Source organism: Piliocolobus tephrosceles, chromosome 14, assembly GCF_002776525.5.
Source record: "Piliocolobus tephrosceles isolate RC106 chromosome 14, ASM277652v3, whole genome shotgun sequence".
Classification (NCBI taxonomy): Eukaryota; Metazoa; Chordata; class Mammalia; order Primates; family Cercopithecidae; genus Piliocolobus; species Piliocolobus tephrosceles.
In genome coordinates, this window is record NC_045447.1 from 93,733,829 (window position 1) to 93,739,960 (window position 6,132).

Consider the following 6,132-nt stretch of genomic DNA (forward strand, 5'->3'; position numbering starts at 1 on the left):
TTTCTTATCACTGCAGTAACACTTTTTTCAAGAATTTTTCTTTTGCATTCACAACTTGGCTGTTTGGTACAAGAAGCCTAGCTTTTAGCCTATTTCAACTTTTGGCATGCCTTCCTTACTAAGCATAATCCTTTTGATTTAAGTGAGAGACTTGTAACTTTTTCTTTCACTTGAACACTTATAGCCACCGTATGGCTATTAATTGGCCTAATTTCAATACTATTGTCTTTCAAGGAATAGGAAAACCCAAGGAGAGGGGAAAAGACAGAGGAACTGCTGGTCATGGAACAGTCAGAGCACATACAACATTTATTAATTAAGTTGGCTATTTTATATGGGTGAAGTTTGTGATGCTACAAAATAATTACTAGGTTGGTGCAAACGTAGTTGTGGCTTTTGCATTTTTGGGTTCTATACTAATAAATGCTATGCCACTTTATATAAGAGACTTGAGCATCCCTGGAGTTTGGTATTCATGGGGTACTGGAACCAATTTCCCACAAATATAGAGTGGCAACTGAGTTTTGTTATGGCAGACCTATGAAAGTATTAATATAATAGCAAAATCAAAGAATACTGATACTAATCACCATAACAGATAAAGTAGTAAGGAAAAAGTTTGAAATATTGTGGCAATTATCAAAATGTGACATAGAGAAACAAAGTGAGTACATGCTATTGGAAAAATGGTACCAATAGACTTCCTTGATGCAGGGTTGTCACAAATCTTCTAGTAGCAAAAAATGCAATATCTGTGAAGCACAATAATGCAAAGTTTAATAAAATATGCATGCATATATCACATTTTATTGATTCATTATTCCATAATTGGACAGTTGGTCAGTTTCCAGCTTTTAGCTATTGTGAATAATGCTTCTATGAACATTGGTTTACAAATACATGTTCAAGTCCCTGATATCAATTCTTTTGCATATATACTTGGAAGTAGAATTGCTAAATCATATGATGTATTTGATGAATTTTCATATGTTGAAATATCCTTGCATTTCAGAAATAAATCCCACTTGATCACAGGTGTATAATCTTATGCTGCTGAATTCAGTTTGTTCATATTTTGTTGAAGTTTTAAACTTTTTTATGTTATTTTTCACAAGACTTATTGATCTGTATTTTTTTTTTTTTTTTGTAGCATTTTTGTCTGGCTTCAGCATCAGGATAATGCTGGCCCCATAGGAAAAGCTGGAAAGTCATTTCCTGCTCTTTGAGTTTTAGAAAAGTTTGATAAAGGCTGGCTTTGAGTTGCTGTGTAGCATCCTTCAATTTCAATCTGAAAGTCTCCCGTTATCATTTCTTGTAAAGCAGAGCTAGTGGGAATAAACCCCTCAGTTATTGCTTGTCTGAAAATGTCTGAATTTTTCCCTCATTGTGGTGGACAGTTTTGCTGCACATAGAATTCTCAGTTTACAGTTTTGTTTTTCTTTCAGTACTTTAAATATATTAGCCCACTGACTCTGGATTTCAAAGTTTCTTCCTAATAAATTGGTTGGTAATCTTACTGCTAATGATTGGCACATGATAAATCAATTCTTTATTGCTGCTTTCATGTTCCTCTCTTTTTCCTTGTTTTTATTTTTCATAATGATGTGTTTCAGTGTGGTTTCTTTGAGTTTGGCTTGCATAGAGTTTATTGAGCTTCTTGGATTGGTAGATTCATACCTTTAATCAAATTTGGAGATTTTTAGACATTATTTCTTCAAATAATCCCTTTGCCCTTTGTTCTCTCTCTTTGCCTTCTTGAACTCTCGTAATGCATATATTAGTCCTCTTAATGGGATACCATAGGTATCTTAAGCCTTTTTGCCTTTTTTCATTCTTTTTTGTAGGCTTTCTCATCAATAGTTTTTGACAATTTATTTTGTTCCCTTGAATAGGTCATGTTTTCTTGCTTCTTTGCATGCCTTGTAATTTGTTGTAATTGTTGAAAACTGGGCATCTGAAAAACAGACACATCTTCCAGTTTTTGAAGAAAGACTCTGTCTAGGATAGTACTTCACTGATTAGCTGGATTTTCTCTGAGCCTAGGGATCAGCTAAAGGTGGAAGTTTAAGGTATTTTCTGAGTATTCATCTTTTGAGGGTCTGAAATTGGCCTTCTCAACTCTTATGCATGACTTCTCTCAAATGTCCTAATTTTCCAAAGAGTCTTACCCTAGATTCTCATCAGGGCCTAGATGGTCTATTCTATGTCTCCACCTATAATCTTTTGTCATAGACATCATCAGGTCTGAAGTCTCCCTGCAGCTTTCAAAAGTGGAATCTGATACTTTTACCACCTAAGATGTGAGTTATGAGAAATAGAAACCAGGCCTTTGAGCAGCCTCTGGACAGTTTAGAACATTGCAAATAAAATCTTCTCCACTGTCTCCAGTTTGAGGGGGAGAACTGGTAACTGGGCTGCTACCTCTTCTAGGCCAAGACCATGAAACAAAGAAGGGAAATGGGAATTTGGGCAAAGGCAGGTGAAAACACCATAAAATGTCCTACCATATGAAGGTGACTTTTTCCTGATTAAGCATACATTCATTTGCTGTAAATCTTTGACTTTTTTTCAGAGCTTCTATAAGGTTAGTTCAGCCAGTTTCTGGTTCTTCCTTGGTGTTTTTGGTGTTTTCAGGCTTAGAGATTCCCAGTCTGCCATTTTGCTGATGTCACTCTTGTCAGTCTTTTCATTGAACCTTTTAATGAATTCTCTTCATTCATTGATAACAGGACAGGGGCCATTCATTCTAAAGCACCACCTATATATATTTCATCAGTCCTCAATGCTATTATTTTCCATCCACATCCTATAGCCAGTTTCTACCATTCCACCAAAAATTACTGTCAAAAGCAACTTAATGACAGAAAAAGGACTTGGGGTTTTGAGATCATCAGGACTTGGTTAAAATTCTGGCCTACGATTACTTGTTTTTGTATCTTGGACAACCATCATAAACTCTGCAAGTCTCAGTACAGTGAGTTGTGTCATTACATTACCTGTAATATAATCACTTTGCAAATTTGATTTTAAATCAAGACTAGGTTTGTGACTACCCCAACCCCCACCAATAACTCAAAATCCATCTCTCCCTTTTTTTTCACATGGTTTATCCTATGGAAATCCAGTAAGAACTTTTATGTCTCTTTCAAATCGCTGTAGCACTTGTTATCTGTATCATTTATATGTCAGTTACCACTCTGTGACTGGAAATATAATTTTTCTCTTTGCTTATGCCTTGGATCTTTCTTAATAATGTGTTCATTTGGAAATAAAGTCATGTATCTATCTGTTAACTTATCTGTTGCATATTTAGTGACTGTTTCATAGATATTGTGTTAGGTTCTGGTTACAGATGCTAGTGAAATATAGTTCTACCTGAGAAGTTTACAGTCTGTAGAAAAATGGAAAAAAATCCAACAGCCTATACCTCAAATACCTTTGCATTTCCCAGAGAGAACACAATTAGTAGGTACAATAAATTAATGTGTTATAGGTAAACATATAAATATTTGTTTGGCATCAAAACCCAGTTAACCACTTTTCTATTTTGAAATAGAAAACTTCTCTTTTCTCCTTGGTTTGCTCCTTGCTGTCTGGGATAAACTTAAGCTAGCAAGGAGCAAACCTCAATAGGTTCAGAACTTTAGTTCAGAGAAGCATTGAGAAGTTATTATCTGACACTTACACAACATGCTTGACATGAAAATCGAGCTGAAAATCTCACAAAGTTAGGGATCTTTCAGGAATTTCAATAGTTTCTGCTGTTGGTTGGAAGGTCTATAATAATAGCCTCCTTTAAAATGCAGTTAAATATTCAACAACCTATGTGTTGGCTAAGTGAGCTCAAGAAGGCAAAGAAACTTGTGTTTTAGTTCCATTTACTATGGAGCCTCTGGTCAAATTATCCAATTCTTCTATATCTCTGTCAGCTTATCATCTACAAAATGGAGGAAGCTCTAAAAACGTAGTGAGAGATGCTGCACAGCTTTATGTGTAATTGTGTTCATTTATCTTAGAATACCAAGGACATCTAAACTATTACTGCAGACAACTCAAATGTTATTTGGGGTCATCTAGTAGACTCTATGGAAACAAAAGTAAAGAGGCCCCAAGAATAACTGACTTTTCCAAGGGGCCACAATTATTTTCTGGCCAACTTGGGACAAAAACCTAGACCTCCTCAATTCCACACAATTGTTCTTTCATTGGGCCCTGAACATAGATGCATAAACAGAAAATAAAATCCTTCTGTCCTGTGTAACTGGTACAGGGCTTGGCAATATTGAAATTGCCACACTAAGTAGTAAGAGGCATTTGGAAAATTCTGAAAACAAAGTAGGATACAGACCTCTGATACTGTAGATTAGCAGAACTGGTAAATAAAGGTGTATGAGGACTGTAGTTTGTAATAGGATAGTTGAATTGTTGTCTTCTGGTACCTTGAAGACTCCACCCCAACTTACAACTCTAAAACAAAATTTTCAACTCGATCTCATTGAATTCTACACGCATTCATGCAGACATGCATACATCTACATACACTGATGCAAATCAATAAAATATCCCATGTATCATTTAAATTATCATTTACTTTTCTTCATTTTAAATTTCTACTTCCTTCTTTCCAAACATAGAACAGGGACTGAATATAGGTATATGGAAGGCTACAGAGATGAAATAAGCTCACTTCATTTACTATGAAAATTAATAACCTAACAACCTCTTTGCAGCTGAAAGTGTCCAGACCAACTATCTTTGCTTTATAGGCAAGACTTCTGGAAAAATCAAGGTGACAAACTCTTAATCACCCAATATCCCTTATCTGTTTCAATAAGTACAATTACATGAGAATTCTTCTAGAGACAGAGAAGGGCAGCCTGACTAAATATCAACATGACCATAATGTGGATATGATGGGCTCAAGTTGTGTTACAAGGGATGGAGCCTATTTCCCATTTTCCCATTACTAATTAATATAGTACAACATTTAATATTCTCTTTGTTTTCTGCTAAATCATTTTTTCCGTTCATTAAAATGGATGGGCTATAATTGAATCTGTAGTGTATGTATTGTCGAAACCTGAATAAGTCTTTGTGGGTTACCAGGATCACTTTTATAAGTCGCAAGTTTCTAGGGAAGATCTGCTGAAAAACTCTCAGTCTAGTATTACATTTATAACAAAATTGTAATGTAGCCTTGAGCAAGTTAAGCTCATCTGTAAAAGAAAGATACTAACACGGTGGATAAATTGTGTCATTTACAGGAAAATTTGAATTCTCGTATTCTGATTCTTTCTCAGTAACTTTCTAGAGCTGAGAGTAAGTCCAGGGGCCTTGAAACTGAGCTCCATTACACAAGAGAGGCTCTGAAAGAAAAGGCTTTGGTTTTTGAATACGTATGTACAAAGAGAGCTAAACTAAACACAGTGTCAAATGAAGGACACTGAAAAAATGTACAAAAATGGAAGTAGAAAAACGCATAGAAAAGCAAATAAAATTATGTCAACTACAAAGACAAAATATGTTACTTCTACAGTAACTGGGTGATGCTCACAACAAAGCTGACAATCAAGAAAAAACAATAATTGATATTCAAGCCAAATGTGATGCTAGAGTACAAAACCTTCAAGCTGAGTGCAGAAAGCACCGTCTTTTGCTAGGAGAAGACTATAAGAAGTTGAGCAATGAATTTAATCATTTGAAAGACAAACAATGTGCATATGAAAGAGAGAAAGCAGAACGAGTAGTTGTGAGACAACTTCAACAAAAACGGGATGATGTCCTGAACAAACAACAACAAAAGCTTTGCTGGATGCTTCATTGCGTCACTGCATCCATTTGGAATGTGAGATGCAGGATTCAAGGGAGAAATTAGGCCTGATGAGAAGTTAATTTCAAGAAATACAGGATCAACTTACAGTGACTATAAGACGTACCAAGGAGACGCAAGGCCATGTACAAAAGCTTGACGTAGAAAATTCCATGTTAAGAAATACAATTAAAAAGCAAGATGACCACATTGAGCAGATTCAGAAAATCCTGCAAAGTTCAAGTTTGATGGAGCAAGTGTTGCAAGAAAATGAAACTACAGAAGTAGATGAAGCTTCTTCTGAATTTAAATCTGGATCTTCT

At 35.4% G+C, this 6,132-nt stretch overlaps 1 pseudogene; it reads left to right on the forward strand.

Moving 5' to 3' along the window:
• The window catches only part of LOC111543261, a 47,874-nt pseudogene extending 41,982 nt beyond the window's left edge, over positions 1-5,892 (forward strand).
• The last annotated feature ends 240 nt before the right edge of the window (positions 5,893-6,132 follow it).